We start from the raw sequence: 19,257 nt of genomic DNA on the forward strand, positions 1-19,257 counted from the left end.
ATTCAGAATCTCTTCTCTTTCAAATACTGAACAGCATATGTCTGACCTACCTTTTTTCTCAAAATCAAGTTCTGTTTACCAGCTTCCATTTATGCATAAGAGCACCAATCCTCTAATGTCAGCTAGGGGGAAAAAAAGGTGGATGCGGACAATCGTTTACTAAACAAAGACATTTTTATTTCACCTTAAGCATGCATCCTGATGCTAGAGTGTTGCTAACAGCAAATTCTCACTGTAAAAAAAAAAAAAATCTTACTTGAAGGATAAATAATACATTATAGTTGACTCTGTTGCCAGTAAATTCTTATAGCAAATTTGATTGAGAGAACAGGTTCGGGCATGAAAGGTCATGCGTTGGTACCAGGTTCCACAAGGTACCAGCGCATGACATTAGGGAAGGTTCTACTAGTAAGTGCACTTTCCCATCTGTAAAATGAGGTCTTAATGATGAAGAACGTTTTTAATATGTAAGGTTCAACTGAGGACTAAACAAGATCCATCCTCCATATACTTGGCCTAACACAATGTCTGCCAAATACAAGTGCTTAATATATATTAGTTATTATGATTAATCATTTGAGAAAAATTATCAAAAAAATCTGATTTTATTTTTCAGTTAAATCTACTATAGGTGCTTTGAGGTGCTTAGAATATGCATCTTCTATTTGGACTCCTCTTCCATTAATGTGTTCTGACTCCAAAATAATAGCCTTATACATTATTGAAGTTGTGGTTTGTCTGTAGATTTTGTACAACAATTGGTAAAATAGGACCATTAGCGACTATAATGATACAATGAATTACATTTTTTTGCTATCTGCTAGAGTTATTTGTTTCTACACACATAGTTTAAAACTTTCCTGAGATACACAAGTTTGTTTTTATTTCTTAATACTTATAGTATGACTAAGAGGATTGGAAAGGACAAAGATTTCAGCCACACAGTCCTGGATTTAAGTCCCATGCCTGTAACTGACAAGCTGGTGACTTCAGGTACTCAGTCTCTCTGATCTTCCGTCTTTTTACCCACGAAATAGGAAATAAAAACAATTACCCATTTTTTAAATTGAATCTTTATGAGTTGTTTAGTATTCCATAACACATACTTTTAAACATCAGCTCTCACTGCAAAATACTAAGAAATAAATTTAGAAGCTATTAGAGATTAATTATACCCAGTCCTAAAAAAAAAAAAAAAATTACATTTTAAAATGGTTGTATTTACTGCAGGTATTTTTCATAGTAATTCCAGGAAGGTTTGTGTAAAAAAAAAAAAAAAAAAAAAAAAGAGAGAGAGAGAGAGAGAGAGGGAGGAGAGGGAGGAAGAGAGAGAATAACAGGAAAAGACATGTCATTTCTGGATCACAGTCAAATCTTTTAAATAATGTGATAAGGTAACTACGATCCAAGGGCACAAGCATCTCGCTGATAAGTTCATCATAATTGGCCCCATTAGAAAGGTTCCTTTCTCCAGAGCCATGAAGGCTCTGGGAGTTGGAGTCAGCTTTCATGCACTACGTGAAGTTTTAAGGAGCTTCTCTTCCTTCTGCCTCCTCTCTGATCTTGGCCTGGAGCATTCACAGGTGAGTTTTCTGTCATCCCTCTCTTTTGTAATCAGGCTCCTAGCAGATTACTGACTATAACCATGTCCACCTTTGGACTTCAGAAAGCCAGCTTCTTTCTTTTGCTTCTTGTTATAAGGAGTTAAATTCGTATTGGCTCACTCAGTACAGAAAGGCCTGGTTACTATAGCACTTTATTGGCAATGTCAATTCTCTCATTGAAAGAATTCCATTCTTTATCAAAGACCTCCAGTTTCAGGGGGCATGTCTGAGTTCCAAATCCAAGGGCAAATGTTGAAGAAACGAGAACTAAGTCTTCAGAGGTGGGAGAACAGAATATCCTTCCAAGGTTGGAGGATATGAGCTCATTCTGGGCAGAATGTGTAGCTGGTTCTTCCACTGATTCTCCCTCAGTCATTCTGGTCCCAAGATTGAACATTGTTGTAAACGTATGACTACCATAACTATAACACTTGGATCCCAGATAATTTTGGCTGGAGAATACCCCTGAATGAGCATTACACTCAAACAACCATTTTCCTTAGGTATATAAGCAATCTGGGACAGTGAGGTGGATGTCCTGGGCATATTTTTCAGAATAGCTGGATCACTGGATAACCCTAGAGGTAACCCAGTTCCCTCTTCTCCAGCCCTGAGGTGTAGTTGAAAAGAATGGAAGCCAGGGGTCCAGGGATAAGAGCTTCTCCAGGGGTTACAGCCAGGAAGTTGACCTTGAAGGGTTTTTTTGAATTCAACAATTTAAATCAAGGAGCAAAGGGCAAACAAATGGGGGACTGATTCTTAGAATAGTAGGGCTATTTAGAGGTGGGAACCCTGAGGAAATCCTAAACTTCTTGCTAATTTCAGCAGTTGGGGGGTCTATAAATTATTGTCAATTGAATACTAAAGATAAAGTTATATTATTTTGTGCCCTCGGACTGGCAAAGGAAGACAGATCAGTTACACTCTTCATACCTAGATTTAGCTTTTGACAATGATTCTTATTCTGTTTTCCATATTTACATATTAATTCAGGAACTAAATCACATAAATATTTTGGGAGCAACCACTAAATACATCGTGCTAGGTTTTCATCTGCCTGCTCATTAAGAGCCTACAATTTGCCCATCATTGTTCCAGGTGCTACAAATACAAATCCTCAAAGAATGTGGAGACAAGTCAATAGACAAGTATAATAGGAAGTGAAAAATGATACATAGAGAATAATACAAGATTCAATCGAACTACCGAAGAGGAACTCATGAATCCTTTGTGTGCAGGTGAGGAAAAGCTTCTTAGAACTGAGACCTGAAGAAAGATAGAATGAGAGGTTGAGGGAAGCAGGCAAAAAGGAAGTGAGGACAGCACTGTGTGCAGAGGCATAGAAGTGTTAGAAGAACTGTGACAGCAAAGATAAGTCAGTTCAATACACAGCATTGAAACATCAATGGTAGACTGGAAGACCAAACTGCAGGGAGTCACAGGGTAACACTCCCTAACACCTAACATCTTTCCCTCCCTACATTCAAAGTCCATCCCTGCCCACCTGCCCTGATCCTGGTACAGAGATGGTGATCATTCTTTCTGAGAACAGTGAAGCAAATGGAGAACCATTCTGTTCATGGAATGGTCCAATGAGTTTCAGTTCTTCATATTAAAAAAATTTATTTGTTGCTATATTCTACAATTTGGGGCCAAAACAATACATACATAAAAGTGCATCTTTTAAAAGAATGAGTAATCTATTCGATTCAAGATAGTGGGAGAAAGTAGTGCCTTGCAAGGTACAGTGGAAAGAGTGCAAGGACAGGCTCAGAACAAAATCCATCTTCAGCTGAGCCAACAACAGGAAGTACTGAGTTAGCCTATTACCTTTTCTGAACTTTAGTGTCCTCACCAATAAATAATCTATAATTGAAGATGTGGCTGTCACTGTTCTTCAAGGGAAGATAACAAGGCCAAAAGAAATATCTCAACTTTAGAGGGTAATGTTTTATTTTAACTTCCAAAATGAAACCTAGCTCTAACTGGAAGTATAAGGAGGGTAGAATATAATTCCCAAAACGTTAGAAAGCAGTAGGGTAACATTACCTAAAAGTGTAAAAAGAAACCATGTGGAATAGTTCAGATTTTAAGGACAGACATTCTGAATAAGAATAAATAATTTAATGGCAAAAAATAAGAATAAATGAACAAATAAGCTCTTCCTAGTCCTTGTATCAGTAAAGGGACATTTCCCAACCTGTCTTTCCATGCCCTCTGAAAAAGGTAATCTAAAGATGTTAGTCTTACTGAAACATTGATTTCAATGATGGTGAAGGAGCCAAGAAAAATAAATAAACAAGCAAACAAACAAATAAATAAAATGACTGCTTGAGTTATCACCCCCATGAATAGGATTAGTGACGGAGAGCTCCCTCACTTGCTTCCACAATGTGAGAATACAGCAAGAAGCTAGCAGTCTGCAACTCAGAAGCAGGCCCTGACCACGCTGGCACCCTGATCTTGGACTTCCCTGACTCCAGAATTGTGAGAAATACCATCTAGGCTCTTGTATTTTGTTGTAGTAGCCTAAATGGACTGAGACATATTATAAATACTCTTTTATATCTGCTGTATTTTTTTTAGTATGCTGTTTTTAAGATCAGGCATATTGTTGCATGTGTCAGTAGTTTACTTCTTTTTATTGCTGAATAGTATTTTATTGCCCTCATTGAAAAGACATACCTACCTACATTTTGTTTATCCATTTATCAGTTGATAGGCATTCAGTTGTCACCAGTTGAGGACTATTGTGAATAATACTGCCATGAACATTTACATATCAGTGTATATATAGTATATGTGTAGACATGTTTTCACATACCAGTATTATAGAGACAAATGTTTTCATTTATCCTAGGTAGACCCTAAGGAGTTGAACTGGGTCAATGCTAGTGTATGTGTAGACATATGTTTTCATTTCTCTTAGGTAGACACTTAAGAGTGCCTACCTAGATGGTGAGTAGAGCTGGGTTATGTACCAATGTACGGGTAGACATATATTTTCATTTCTTTTAGGTAGACCCTTAGGCAGGGAATGGCTGGATTATATGGTAGGTGCATGTTTAACTTTTTAAGAAACTGCTAAACTTTTCTTAGTAGCAGTTTTGCATTACTGGACTGACTTTTAATTCAGCATATTTTAATTATCTTTATTTATTTGTTTGTATATAAATCAAATTCTACATTTGGAGCTTTATTCTGCATTCCGAAATTTTTCTGAGAGTCAGCTTCTCAGTCTCTCTCTCTCTCTCTCTCTCTCTCTCTCTCTCTCACACACACACACACACACACACACACACACGCCCCAGAGTCAGGTAAAACACCTTAAGTATCTCTGCCCTTGATTTTGGGTCTCAGGGCCAGGCTGAGCATGAGGAAAACAACAATATATTTGATTTAGCCCATGATATACTCTATTGATATTGACTATTTTTATCTATCATAATTAATTTCCTTTTCAAAGTCAGCCCTGGGACAGAGAACAAAATCTCTTTCTGGACAAACACAATATCTGTGCCTGTATAATTGATGGTCAGTCCTCTGAAAAATCTTCTTGTAGGCTCTTCAGGGAAACATGAAAAAGGATGTACTGATAAGCATCCACCCCAAAGCATTAACCAGAGAATGGATTCCTTATGTTTTAAGAAATGCTCGTTTCTTTATATAATAATAATAAACATAATGATTTCGACCATAGCCCTTTATAATAAGAAGGCTTTTCTCTGGAAGAAAAAGATAAAATGGGAATATATGTCAGCATCTGCAATTTTATAAGAGCTTTTCAAAGTTGTTTCTTTTAAATCAATCTCCAAGGTTAATTTGTTACACTATAAAAGTACTAGATGGAAATAACAAACAGAAAAGGAAAAAGAACTTTTAAAAGAATTAGCAAAATTGACACCCTGCCTCATTCTCTTACTTTACCTTTAGTTTACCTTAAACCTAGTTCTTTTAAAAAGGATCATTGCTTGGTGTTATTTAAGAATCTACAGTTTTCCCTAAGCCAAGAGTAATATGTGGTAATAAAAATTACTTTTGCTAATAAGAGGATTTAGGATTACCCAAAATTTTCAGTTCTTATACAGGAATAGAAAGATACCTGTCTTTTCTTGTTTGGTATCTTTTAAAGAGTCATTTAAATTATTAGAGAAATAACGTTAATGGCACAATTACATTAGATTTATTCACAATAATAAAACTGTCTTGAAAAATGTCTTTGTTGTGCATTTTAGGCATAATGACAAGCAGTCCTTCTCACTTGCATTAGGACAGTTGCTCTTTGTTAGCAAGGATGACATAAGTCCCATTAGTCAAACATGTGCTTTGGGTTTTCGGAGAGTGGGATGAGTTTGACTTGAGAAGGGCAGGCCAACAGCAAAACAACTGCCTCTCATTCTGCTCTGGCACAAGTTAGTTCAGATATCAGTTGTCAGTGTTTCTCATCTGTTCTGTCAGTTAATCCTGTTGAAACTATCTCTACTAGGCTTGAAGGGAGGATCAGATACCACCTACCTCTACCCATCGAGCGCACAGCCTTAAAAAATACTTCTCACAAATTCTGACTCCTTAATTATCAACATCTTAGTGCTTAATATCCCCTAATGTTTGAAATTTCCATTTTAATATACTATCATATTTACAATAATTCATCTTTTCACTTGAGCCAGTAATTTTCTGATATCCTTAAAAAATACATTAACTATGATAATTTAATGTCTTATTTTATACCTCCACAAACAGTAGGATTTATTTTGAGATGACATCCCAGGCACTTTAACACAGAATTTCATATGGTTTTGCTTCATTTTATAAAATGATATGTTGGTGAAAAGTTGTATCTAAATAATAAAATGTATAAATTGTATGCCAGCAAATTAGATACCCTAGATGAAAGAATAAATTCCTAGAAAGACAGAAACTATCGAAACTAAGTAAAATAAAAATAGAAAATCTGAATTGACCTTTAACAAGTAAAGAGATTCAATTGAAAATAAAAAAAACTCACCAGAAATAAAAGCCCAGAACCAGTTGGCATCACCAGTGAATTCTACCACACTTTTAAAGATTAATCAACACCAATCTTTTACAAATTATTCCCAAAAATAAGAGAAGAGGGAACACTTCCCAACTCATTCTATGAGGTCAGGATTACCCTGATACCAAAAGAAGATATCACAAGAGACAAAAACCACAGACCAATAACCCCTATGAGTATAGATGCAAAAATCCTTTAAAAATCACTAGCAAACTAAATCCAGCTACATATCAAAAGAATTATACAACATGACTGTATTAAACATGTCTTTTTATCCTGATTCTTCAACATTTGAGGACTTGCCGACTCTGGAGAGACTGTCCTTGCTGGACTAGCTAAATCCTAAAGATAGTAAACAACTTATCTGTTAATGCTTCTTTTATATGCAAACCAGCCAATTCGGCATATGGAACCGCAACCATTTCTTCTTTTAGGCTCTCATAAGGCTCTCATACACTAGGACACTATTCCACTACCCTCAACATTCAAAGCCAGGTACCGAAAACTAAAGATAACCTCTCCACCCTAGAACCCACCAAATTATTCAAACTAGCCGGCCCTAAACCTGTTTCCATGCCTTGTCAGTTTCTTCCCGCGGACACTACAATAAAGATTCTCACCCAGATTTTCCTCTCACTCCCTCTGTTTCTTGACTGACCATGGTGCTTCCTCCATGAGCACCCCACCCCCCACATGGCACAGCATGCCCCCTCTTCTTAAGACTGTGAGTAACAAACTATCTTTTCCATGGCAATCTTCTTATTTGTTGGCCTCACCACCCCTGAATAATAAGAAAACCTACATTTTAAAACAACGACAAGTAGAATTTAACTCAAGAACGTAAGGCTGGTTCAACATACAAAAATTAATCAATGTAAAACACCATATTGGAGGAATAAAGGACAAAAAACACATTATTAATCATATTATTGTATCAATAGTCATAGAAAAAGCATTTAACAAAGTCCAACACCCTTTCATCATAAAAACGCTCAATAAACAGAAGAGAGTTCTCTGAAACAAATAAAGGGCATCTGTTAAACACACACACACACACACACACACACACACACAGAGCTAACATTGTACCTGATAGTGAAAGATTAAAAACTTTCTCCCTGTGATCAAGAACAAGACAAGAATATTGAGTCTTACCACTTCTATTCAGCATTAAACCAGAGGGTCTAGATAGGGCGATTACGTAAGATTAAGAAATAAAAGCCATCCATATTGAAAAGGAAAAAAAACTATCTCCATTTGCAAATGATATGATGTTCGATATAGAAAAATCCCAAGAAATCTACAAAAACTTTGAGAGCTAATAAATTAATTCAGCAAAATTGAAGGTTACAAGATCGATATATAAAAATCAATTGTATTTTTTGTCATTAACAAGGGACAATTTAAAAATAAATTTAGTAAAATAATTTCATTTACAATAATATCAAAAATTTAAAATAGTGTTAAGGGTGGAAAATTTTCAAATAGCCAAAGTCTGCTTCCATCGTTTAATGTTAAAAAGGGTGTAGTTCTAGGAGATATTCTGTGCAAAGATATGCTAATGTTAAGGGTGTGGTTATCCTGTGTAAAGATATGTTAATCGCCAGCATCTGCTTCTGTAAACCTGCTTGCTTGCTAGAGGGGGGTTTGGAGCTTTTTAAGCTATTCCTTCTAGAGGCTCAGGGCTGATTCTCTAGTGGGGAGAGTCAGTCCCAGCCGGCTCATAATTAATCTCAATTGGCTCCGTGGGTCTTAAATTTGATCACACCACAACAATAGGAATAAATTTAACAAAATAAATGACATATCTGTACAATGTTGAAAGAAATTAAGCCTTAAGAAAGCAGGAAGATGTCCGTGTTCACAGACTGGAAGGCTTAATTTTGTTCAGATAACAATATTACCCAAATTGTTCTATTGATTGAGTGCAACACCTATCAAAGTCCCACCTGGTTCTTTCACAGGAGGGAATCACATGGAAATGCAGGAACTCAGAATAGATAAAACAATCTTAAAAAAAAAAAAAAGGAAACAAAGTAGAGGACTTGCATATGACGATTTCAAAACTTAACTACAAAGCTAAAATAAGTAAAGCTATGGGGTACTGGAAAAAGCATAGGCATATAAATAAATGGAATAGAATTGAGTCCAGAAAGAAACTCACATATTTGTGGGTGATTGATTTTTGACAAGAGTGCCAATAAAGTTCAATCAGAGAAAGAACAATCTTTTCAACAAATGGTGCTGTGATAACTTGATATCTACGTACAACAGCAACAAAAAAATTAGACCCTTATCTCACACCATAATCAAACACTAACTTAAAAATAGATCTAAGACCTAAATATAAAACCATTAGAAAAAGATAGGTGTAAATCTTCATGATCTTCTGTTAGACAATGTTTTCTTAGATATAATACTAAAAGCATAAGAAATAAAAAAATAGATAAATTGAACATCAAAATTTAACTTTGTGCTTCAAAGGGCACTATCAAGAAAGTGAAGACAATTCACAAAATAGAAGAACATATATTCAAATCCTCTATTTCATAAAGATCTAGTATCTGAAATACATAAATAATACTTACAATATAACAATAAAAAGCAAATAATCCAATTTAGAATGAGTATAAAATTTGAGTAGACATTCTTCCAAAGAAGAAATGCAAATGGCTAGCTGGGACTGAAAACATGATCAACATCATTAGTTATTAGGGAAATGCAAATTAAAACCATAATAGCATATAAATATCACCTCTTATACAAATAATATTATATTGGATATATTTTCAATTAAATTTCAACAGAGTTTTATTATGGTCATTTCATTTTTATTTTGGAATTGAATAAAATGGATTTAAACTTGATATGGAAGGATAATGCCCATGAAAAGTAGAAGAAAATACAGAAAGAGAACTAGTGACAAGAACTTTCTTTAAGAAATATCAGGACATATCATAAATTCATTATAATCGAAACAATACAACACCAGCACAGAAACTGACAAACAAATCAGTGGCACCAGCTAAAATATATATCCCAGCCTCCCTTGAAGTTAGTAGTAGCCATGCATCTAAGCTTGACCCATAAAAATCTTACATGTCTGATTCCCCAAGGACTTTTCCACCCCTGGCTACCTGGAATAGCGATGACTACCCAGGCAGGCTTAGAAGCCTCATATTCAAGATGGGGAGGTCAAAAGGTGGAAGGACTCTGGATCCCTGAAACACTGGTTGGAAGAGGCAATCCAAGAGAGCTTCTACCCAGAAACACCCACATTGGACAGTGTAGCAAAAAAAAAATAACCTTTTATAATTTTAAGCTTATAAGTGGTGGTGCTGAAATGAAAACAAAGCTTCATATTCCTGCTCTTAACTGCACACATTACAAAGTTATTAATATGATTTGGAGGTAAAGGCAGAGGGCTGGAAGGCAGAGAAAGGAAGAAGCTAAATGGATATAAGAAAAAAATTGCTGAATGAAGAAAACAATATTATAGTATCATCACATTTATACATTTGTAAAATCAGTATATGTATATGATGCCATTTTTACCAGTAAAAAGAAAATTAAATAATACAAGAGAATATACTGAAAAATTTAAAAACTTTTATCTCACAGAAAGAGAAAATTGTCATAATTATAACTAATTCACTGTATTTCCAATTTTCATTAATACTTTATTCATTTAACACATATTTAATAAGCACCTACTATATATCGGGCAGTATACTGTGCTGCGAGTCAGATATAGCCTCTGTCTATTCAAGGCATTGACAGTGGGAAATAGAGATTAGCAAATTTGCTATATAGTGAAGTTATGTGACTCTCTTCACACCTGTAATCCCAACAAAACAGTCATAATTTGTTTTCAAGTAGCACTAGAAGAATAAAGTGTACATTACTATCTGCAAATCAAGTATGCCAATTAACTATACTAACCTTGCTCACTTTCTCCTAGCAAAACTTTCCATGCAGCCAGTCTAAAATAATATAGGTGCACCTAGCATTACCCCCCATTAGCTCAAGTGATCATAAAATCTACACCAAAAGGGAATAAAACAAGAAGCAAATAATACTTGATTTATAGATCAGAGCTTTGACCATAGAAGAAAAAAGAAGTCATATATACCCTTTGATCCAAGATTTAAGTTAAGTGGTTTGGACTTATACACAGAAACTAAATCCATAAATGCACAAATACATGTTGATTCCATTTGGCTGGAAACATTCTGCAGTGTCATTTGTCAGGATCCACACAGAGATTGGTTGAAGATATTTTTCAGAACCACTCTTTAAATTACTTTATACACTGAAGTCCATTATACTAACAAAGTATTTGCTGAATGAGTGTCTCAGAACATTAAGTGCTGATTTTGTAAAATTCGTCCCACTTAGAATCCCTTTGTAGAAGCAAAATATGCCAAGTTAAGGAGCATTTGATTATTAGAGACTCACTGGAACTAACTGTGCTGGTATTTATTCCTATTTCATAAACTACTTTAAAAAGAAGTATGAAATAATACCTTAGGATTTTTTCTGTGAAAGTACATTAAGGCAAAATGAGGTCATTAAGTGCCTCACTGCAGAATAGGCAGGAGAGAAACAAAAGACTGGCACCCACTGGGCAAGGCATTTTCTCTCTTCCATTTTGTAATTCTGGGGAATCTTGCAAAAGAGTCTACAAGAGAAGCCACAGAACTTTCCTTTAAAGCAGCAGCTGGTGCATTGACTATATTGCAGTATTCAATCTTTTTTGAATGAATGAATGGCTCTCCAACTGCATTTTCTACCACTAACTCTTTCTCCTTACAATCCAATCACAGGGGTTCCTTTTTGCCTTTCTTCTTCCTATTACGAGGTCTTTGCACTTGTAGACTTCTCCACCAGGAATCTATCTCCAATTTTCCCACAGGTCTCCACTCATATTTCACATTTTAAAGTTTCTATCCCTGGCTACTTTATCCAAAGGAATCCCACTCTCCAGACTCACATTGTTTTTCTTTTTTCTTGTTCTATTTCCTTTAGCAGACGCTAATATTCTCTTCTTTATATATTTCCTACTTATTGCCTGTCTCCTCCCTATAGAAGGTGAGCGTCATGAAAACAGAACCTTGCCTGATTCAGTCACTGCTACATTCCTAATGCCTAGCACTGTGTCTGGCACATAATAGGCACTCAATATTTATGGAATGAATGAGAGAGAATGAAAGAGAGAGAGAACACTAACACAGGATAACTGAAAATGTTTGTTCAAGCTCAAGGTAGATACTCTTGTTGGATTTTCCTTGAAAATTCACTGAAATACCCAGTATAGATTCAGAAATCTTATTTTTAGAATATTATTAGGCAACTAAATCATGCAGCATATCTCCATTTGAATATCACAAGGATAGCAGCAGCCTCTTGTCCCGCTGCATTCTCTTTTATTTACGCCCCAACCTAGGTCAAGGTTTAACAGGCAGAGGAAAGAACCACTTACTAAATCAACAATGCTGCTTTTATTTCCCTGATGTCTCTAGTTCATTCTTGCTGTGGACAAGACACTTAGACATCCCATTACTTCAATTTCCTCTTCTTAAGTATAGAACTAATATGGCTATTATGGAGGTTAATGAGATCATGTTTCTATGATGCTGACAAGTGCCATATAAGTTTTCTTAAAACAATTAAAATGCTGTTTTCTTCTCTTATTGTTTTCCTTTGTGTTTCACACACGGGATCAAGTGTTGCAGCTTCTCTCTCCCACAAATTATTGGAAGTCGTTATCGTTCTATAATTACAGTTTAAATGGGCCTTTGACGTAAGTGTCTGTTTGGTAAACCACAGCTCTCGCCACCTCCTGGCACTGAGAACTATGATGATATGTTGGTAAACACAATGATGATAATGACTCTGACAGCCTTATTATTGTAGAAATCATCAGGCACCCAGGCCACACCTTGGTCATGGAGGCTAATTAAATTCTAACCGTTAACACCGAAATTATACAAACACTCTTGGTGACTTTTCTCTCCTCATTATTTTTATGTTTGGAGAATCATCCAAGTTTTTCATAAAAACATTTTTAAGTATATTCGCTGACGCATGCCTCCACAGAATTTACTCTTTGCTCTCTGTTACCTCCACATTGTTTTGCTTATTTATTGGGACAAGGAGAGTTATGTGCCAAAGGGTTTACAGTTTGCTAAAAATTCTGATAACTTCTGTGTCACTACTCACAGTAGCTACATGCTGACAAGGCATCCACTTTCCACAAGTGAGACCATCAATGAAAATGGAAAAAAAAAAAACCTTTACTACCAGCTAGCTGTGGGAAAACTGATACAGAGAGTGCTAGAGCCTGTGATTTCTCGAACAGTATACAGAGTAGCAGCAACAAGCTTATCATCATCCTCCAGAGGAAAAGAGTAGAGTCATCTGTCTGCTGGGGTATCCCAGACCCTGATGTTCAGGATGCCGAACACCTTCTCTGCTCTTTAGCACATACACTTTGGGATTTTCACTACTCAGACGTACCAAGTACCTTCCTGATTTAGTGCCTTCCAATATGCTTATTCTGTCTGCCTGGAACTCTAGTCTCTCAAATTTTTGAATACTTAATTCCTGATCATCCTTTTGGTACAAATTAAATGTCATTTTCCCAGGAGAAACCTCCCTGATCAACTGACTAGATCAATGTTTCAATTAGGAAATCTTGGCTGCATGCAATAGAACACCCAATTAAAACTGTCTTTAACGATGAGAATTTATTTTTCTCACCTAACTAATTCTATAGGCATTTAGTTCTGGATGGATTTACAGGTTCAGAGTCATGTTAGAGCCGGGGATGAACTTTTTTCCATTTTCTTGACTTTCCCCTCAAGGTCACAACATGGCTACCACAGCCCCAAACATCATGTTCTCACACAATAAAATCTAAAGTAGGAAAGAAGGGAAGGGGTTTCTCCTCACATGTTTCTCTCTTTATTAGATAAGGAAATATTTCCCAGAAGTGTCTCTGTCCCAGGAGACTTCCTCCCAAATAGCATTGGACAGAAAGTGATCACATGCACAGACTCTATATGCTAGGTAAGTGGGATTCTGGCAATTTTAGCCTCTAAAGGAGGCAAATTTTTTTTGGCAAAAAGGAAGGGCTGTTGAGTAGGTAATCGACAATACCCATCAGAGCAGGTTCTTTCACATTTATATGTTCACATAATACCTGTACCCTTCCTTCGTATCTCTTATAACAATCGTTATATGTAATTACCCATCTGCAATGTAAACTCTATGAGGGCAGAGTCTATCTTACTTGTCCATCATTGCACTCCTGTTTCGCAGCACAGTACCTGGCTCCAGGTCCAGCTACATAATTTGTGGGGCCCATGCAAAATGGCAAGTAGGCTCCTTGTTCAAAAAGCAGGACCAAAGTACTATTAAAGATATTAAAATATAGAATATTTCTCTTCCATGTACTCATTCTCGACTTATCATAGATGGGGCCTTTATTTGTTACGTATGATAGTTCTAAGAAAAATTCAAATTGGAATTTTTTAGGATGAATTTTTACCATTCATCTTTATACTGTGTGTTGTCAGCTTTAAATGTAAATATAAGTTCATTTAATGCATATGTAGAATCATCACAGTTACAGTTTGTATTTTGTAGCTTACAAATGCAAACGTATATTCTTTCCAGTAGAAATAGTAGAAATGCTGCACACAACTAACTCAATTATTTTAGTTCACTTCTTTATATATGCACATCCTACTAACATCATCTATCCTCGGCTTGCTAATGAGTATAGAATGGCTGAAAAGAAAAGGAGCCAATCTTCTCTTTCTATATCATCATTTTCAGTGAAACAGAACTAAGAAAGTATATGATAAGGTTCCTCGATTGTTCATGTTTCTTAGAATATCAATGCCTTCTTTCTGTGTTTGAAGCAAGCTCTAGTTTGAATGTGTGGCCTCTTGGAGCTGTCAGCAGTCATGCTTACTTTGTCCTAGGTATAACATGCTTACCTTGTATGTGCTTTGAGTCTCAATGAATTTCCATCCATTATGGGTCTACCGGAATTCTATACTCACTCTCATCATGTATGCTACATAGGAATGGGGCAGCAAAGAATGAGGTAGACATATATGTTCTGTGTATCGCCTCTGCTCACATCCATGCTCCACTGTCCCATCAAATTCCACTTACAAAATACATATTTAACCATAAAATTATTAAGAACTTCAAGGTGGCGAAAGCAAAGTGTTAGACCAAGCACAAGGCCCTTCTGAGCCAGGGAGCCTCTAAGACAGCACAGGTCACATGCTCATGATGCTGGCTCTGTCTGGCTCATCTAAGTGCTCAATAAATATTTAATTAATAAATAAATAAACGAGTGAATGAACTCCTTTAACCTGCTTTCTGACAACTTCCATATGTTTCTGACGTTTCTCCTGAGTAAGTTGCTCAGGTTCTTAAAGTATTTTCTTAATCATTATACTAAGTTCAGGTGGGAGGCATACTAGGCTCTTAGCAGTTCAAGCATACAGGAATGACCTGGAGAAAAAGATGGAAAAACTAGGCCAGAGAAGTTTAAATATAAAAATATAAAACGGTCCAAACCACAGAATCATTGGAAACTTGGGTCGGGGCTTCTGGACCTCAGTGTGTATGTGTGGGTCCACCTCAACACAGCAGGAAACCTGAAGTGGGGTCAGCCAGCTATATAGCTGGGCGCCAACTGCATTGACCCCAGTGTGAATAGTGTTCTCCGGGGTTGGGAAGTAGTAGTCTGGGCTGGGCATTGTGGTTCTCTCTGATCAGAAACACAGGACTGACAGGGAACAAGAGGGATCTGGCAAGCCTAGATAAGATATTACAGCCCTAGCCAAGTGGGTTAATATTTAATAAGGTGGGATCCCAGTCCATAAAGAAACTTTACTCTTAAACTGGAAATTAAGACCAAAATCAAAGTATAGGGCCTGGGGTCATTCTACAGCTTTGACTCAGGAGAGAGACAGGTAGTGCCTACTGAGTTACATATGGATTTTTTTTAAATGTAAGCGTGGGTGTTGTTACCATTTCATGCTGAGATCTTTTACCTCCCCAACAAGAGTACAAACTTTTCAAGGGCAAGAGATGCTCTGTTCTGGTTTTTCAGGCAAAGTAAACTAAATTTTCATACTGGCTTCTCTATGTAGTCTTAGACAAGCCATTACACTTCACTGAGCCTTTCTTCTTATCTCTAAAATGAAGACAGCAATACCTAGCTCATAGGATTGATGTGTTGGCTACACGTAAACCATCGGACATAGTGCCTTCTACAAAATAATTCTAAAAACAGACAGTGGCCATTATTATTCTTATTTTAGTTTTCATATTTCCCCAAACACCTGTAGCCTTGACCACTTCAAAAGCTTATATTATGAAAACACTTAGAGAAAGTCTAAGCCAGAATGTATACTTTAATATCAAAAAGACCATTCCTCTGTTAAAAAAACTTCCAACTGTACAAAATGCTTGAAAATTAACTTCTTGCCTTGACATCCAAACCAACTATAAGATTTCCTCAACTTGTTTTTATATACATACTTCCTAACAGTCCCTATGCTGCAGTCCGTCTTGACAATCCACTGCTCCCCTAAATATTAACTCAGGCTTCCTGTCTTTGGTCACGCCACCTAGATGTTTGACCTTCCCTCATTCACCAGTCCCAAGGTATCCATGACACTCTGCACCTATCTCTAATCTCTACTCCCGCAGTGGCTCACTTTTGCTTTCCCTATTCTATTTAGAGGACAAGATACATGCTCATTTTTTAAAATAAATAAGTTGGATTAATTTGTGTCTCTTCCCAGGATTTGAATTGGATACCTCTGTAAATAATTGCTTGTAAAAATAGCTTTCTTTTTTAAGTGTCTATAGTTCTGCAGTAACCTTTAAAAAGTACTAGAACCTTTTATTCTTTCTACTCTCTGTGTAAAAAATTACTTTATATTGTGAACTTCCAAATGTCGCACCTGGAGCACATTCTTACAAGGTATTTTTTGGTTTTAACCTGCTTGAGAACTAATAAATTTCTCCACATTTGAAAAGAAACAATTTCTTTTCACAAAATAACTGTTAATCCACTATGAGCAATCAAATGGCATTTTAAACATCCAAGTATTTCAACAAAAGTTATAGTTGATTATGTTTTCCAAATACAGTAAATCCTTACTCAATGTTGTTGATAAGTTTTTAGAAAGGCAACTTTAAGCAAAACGACATATAATGAACCCAGTTTTACCATAGGCTAATTGGTATAAATAAGAGTGAAGTTCCTAGGGCATATTTCTGATCACAAAAACATAGCCAAGTTTCTAAAGACCCAAAACACTTCTAATGTTAAATATTGAAATAAATGTGAGCTACATATACATTTAAGAAAGATGAATAAAAACAAGTAAGGTCATCATTTTTTAACCAACTTATTCAATTCAGAGTCATGTGGGTGGCCAGAGCCAATCCCTACAGCTTAGGCATAGGCGGAAACCAACCTTGGGCAGAATGCCCTTTCGCCACAGGGCACACTCACACACACATATTCACACACTCAGACTAACACACACACTCTCTCTCTCTCTCTCTCTCTCTCTCTCTCTCTCACTCGCACACACATTCACTCAGACTGGGACAATTTAGATGTGCCAGTTCACCTCACATGCAGTCTTGGAGATGTGAGAGGAAACGAGTCTGCGGGGAAAACCCATGTAGACATGGGGAGAATGCGCAAACTCCACACAGACAGTGGCCCTGGCAGAGAATTCTTTCTTTTTTTTTTTTTCTTTTCTCATCAACATTAAAATGTAACAACTTTGAACGAAACATTATTCGAGGACCTGCTGTACGGAATTTTATTTCACACAGCCATCAGTTTACAAATGTATAATCGTTCCCCCTTATCTTCAGGGAATTTGTCCAAAGACCTCCAGTGGACTCCTAAAATCTCAGGTAGTACCGAATCTGATATATGCTGTTTTTTTTCCTGTACATACATACCTAGGATAAAGTTTAATTTATAAATTAGGCACAGGGAGAGACTAGCAACAATAACTAATAATAAAGTATAATTATAACACTATATGTAATAAAAGTTTATGAATGTAATCTCTCTCTCAAAATATCTTAATTATTCTGTACTCCCCCCTTTTGTGATAATGTGAGATGATATGTCACCTGCATGATGAGATGACATGAGACGAAAGACGTAGGCATTGTGACATAGCATTAGGTTACTATTAGGGTTACTTGAACATAAACACTGCAATACTGCAACAGTGAATCTGATAATCCAGCTGGCCGCTAAGTGACTAATGTGGGGGACCATCTATGGTGTGCAGGCCGGACTAGGGGATAATTCATGTCCGGGGCAGTGCAGAGCAAAATAGCGTGAGATTTCATCACCACTCAGGATGACGCACAATTTAAAACTCATGAACGGTTTATTTCTGGAATTTTACATTTAATATTTTCAGACTGCTATTGTTGGCAGATAACTAAAACCCAGGTAAGTGAAACCATGGATAATGGGTGAAACTATCGTACTACTAATTTCCCAACTTAAAAATAATTCCCCTGACCAGGGGTCCCCGACCCCCAGGCCATGGACTGGTACCAGTCCGTGGCCTGTTAGGAACCAGGCTGCACAGCAGGAAGTGAGCTTCAGGATAGCGAATGAAGCTTCATCTGTATTTGCCACTGCTCCCCAGAATAAGCATCACCACCTTAGCTCTATCTCAGATCAACAGGCACTAGATTCTCATAGGAGCACCAGTCCCTGGTGCCAAAAAGTTTGGGGACCACTGCCCTTGACTATAAACTTCTTAGAAGAGTCAAAACTTCTTGGAAAACTTGCCTGCAGTCAAGAACTCTACTTCCACATTCTTTAACTATTCTAATGTGCCTCAGCCTACACTATTCCACAGAGATTGTTCTATTATCTCTATGTTGCCAAATCAATAGGTAAATTCTATTTTCTTTTTCAGTACCAATCAACACAGTTGCCCATTCCATCCTAGAAATACCTTCTTTTCTTGGCTTCCATGACATCACACCTTCTTAGTTCTTTTACCTCACTGAGCTGCTACTTTTCAGAAATCTTTGCTGACTATTCCTCCTTTCTCCAGACTCTAAATGTTGGCATGGACTTAGAGCTATGTACCAAATCCCCTTAGATGTCATCCAATCCAATGTTCAAATTACATCTGTGAGATGATTCAAGCCAAAACAAATCTCCAGGTTTGTCTTAGTCATGAAATTTAAGTCCTTATATTTGTATATCCAATGGCCTACTCGATGTCTTCACTTAGATGTCTCAGAAATAACATTGCCAAGACAGCTCTTGACTCCACCACACTTCCCTAGTCTGACTTTCCTATAGCTTTACCCATCCCAGCAAAAGGTACTACCATCCATCTAGTTTCTCCAGCCAAAAATCACCCTCCACATACTCTCTGCCTGCTAGTTCTGTTTTCTCTTTTATGAAATCATATCTAGAACATCCATTTTCCTGCTTCTCTTCTAACCAGATCCCTGTGTAAATCAACATTACTTCTCACCTGGACTTAACAGCAACAGCTTCTTGACTGGCCTCCT

At 36.7% G+C, this 19,257-nt stretch overlaps 1 pseudogene; it reads left to right on the forward strand.

The window, feature by feature from the left end:
- The window catches only part of LOC107508210, a 132,214-nt pseudogene that overhangs the window by 84,121 nt on the left and 28,836 nt on the right, over nucleotides 1-19,257 (forward strand).

This window comes from Rousettus aegyptiacus, unplaced genomic scaffold (assembly GCF_014176215.1).
Source record: "Rousettus aegyptiacus isolate mRouAeg1 unplaced genomic scaffold, mRouAeg1.p scaffold_m13_p_2, whole genome shotgun sequence".
Classification (NCBI taxonomy): domain Eukaryota; kingdom Metazoa; phylum Chordata; class Mammalia; order Chiroptera; family Pteropodidae; genus Rousettus; species Rousettus aegyptiacus.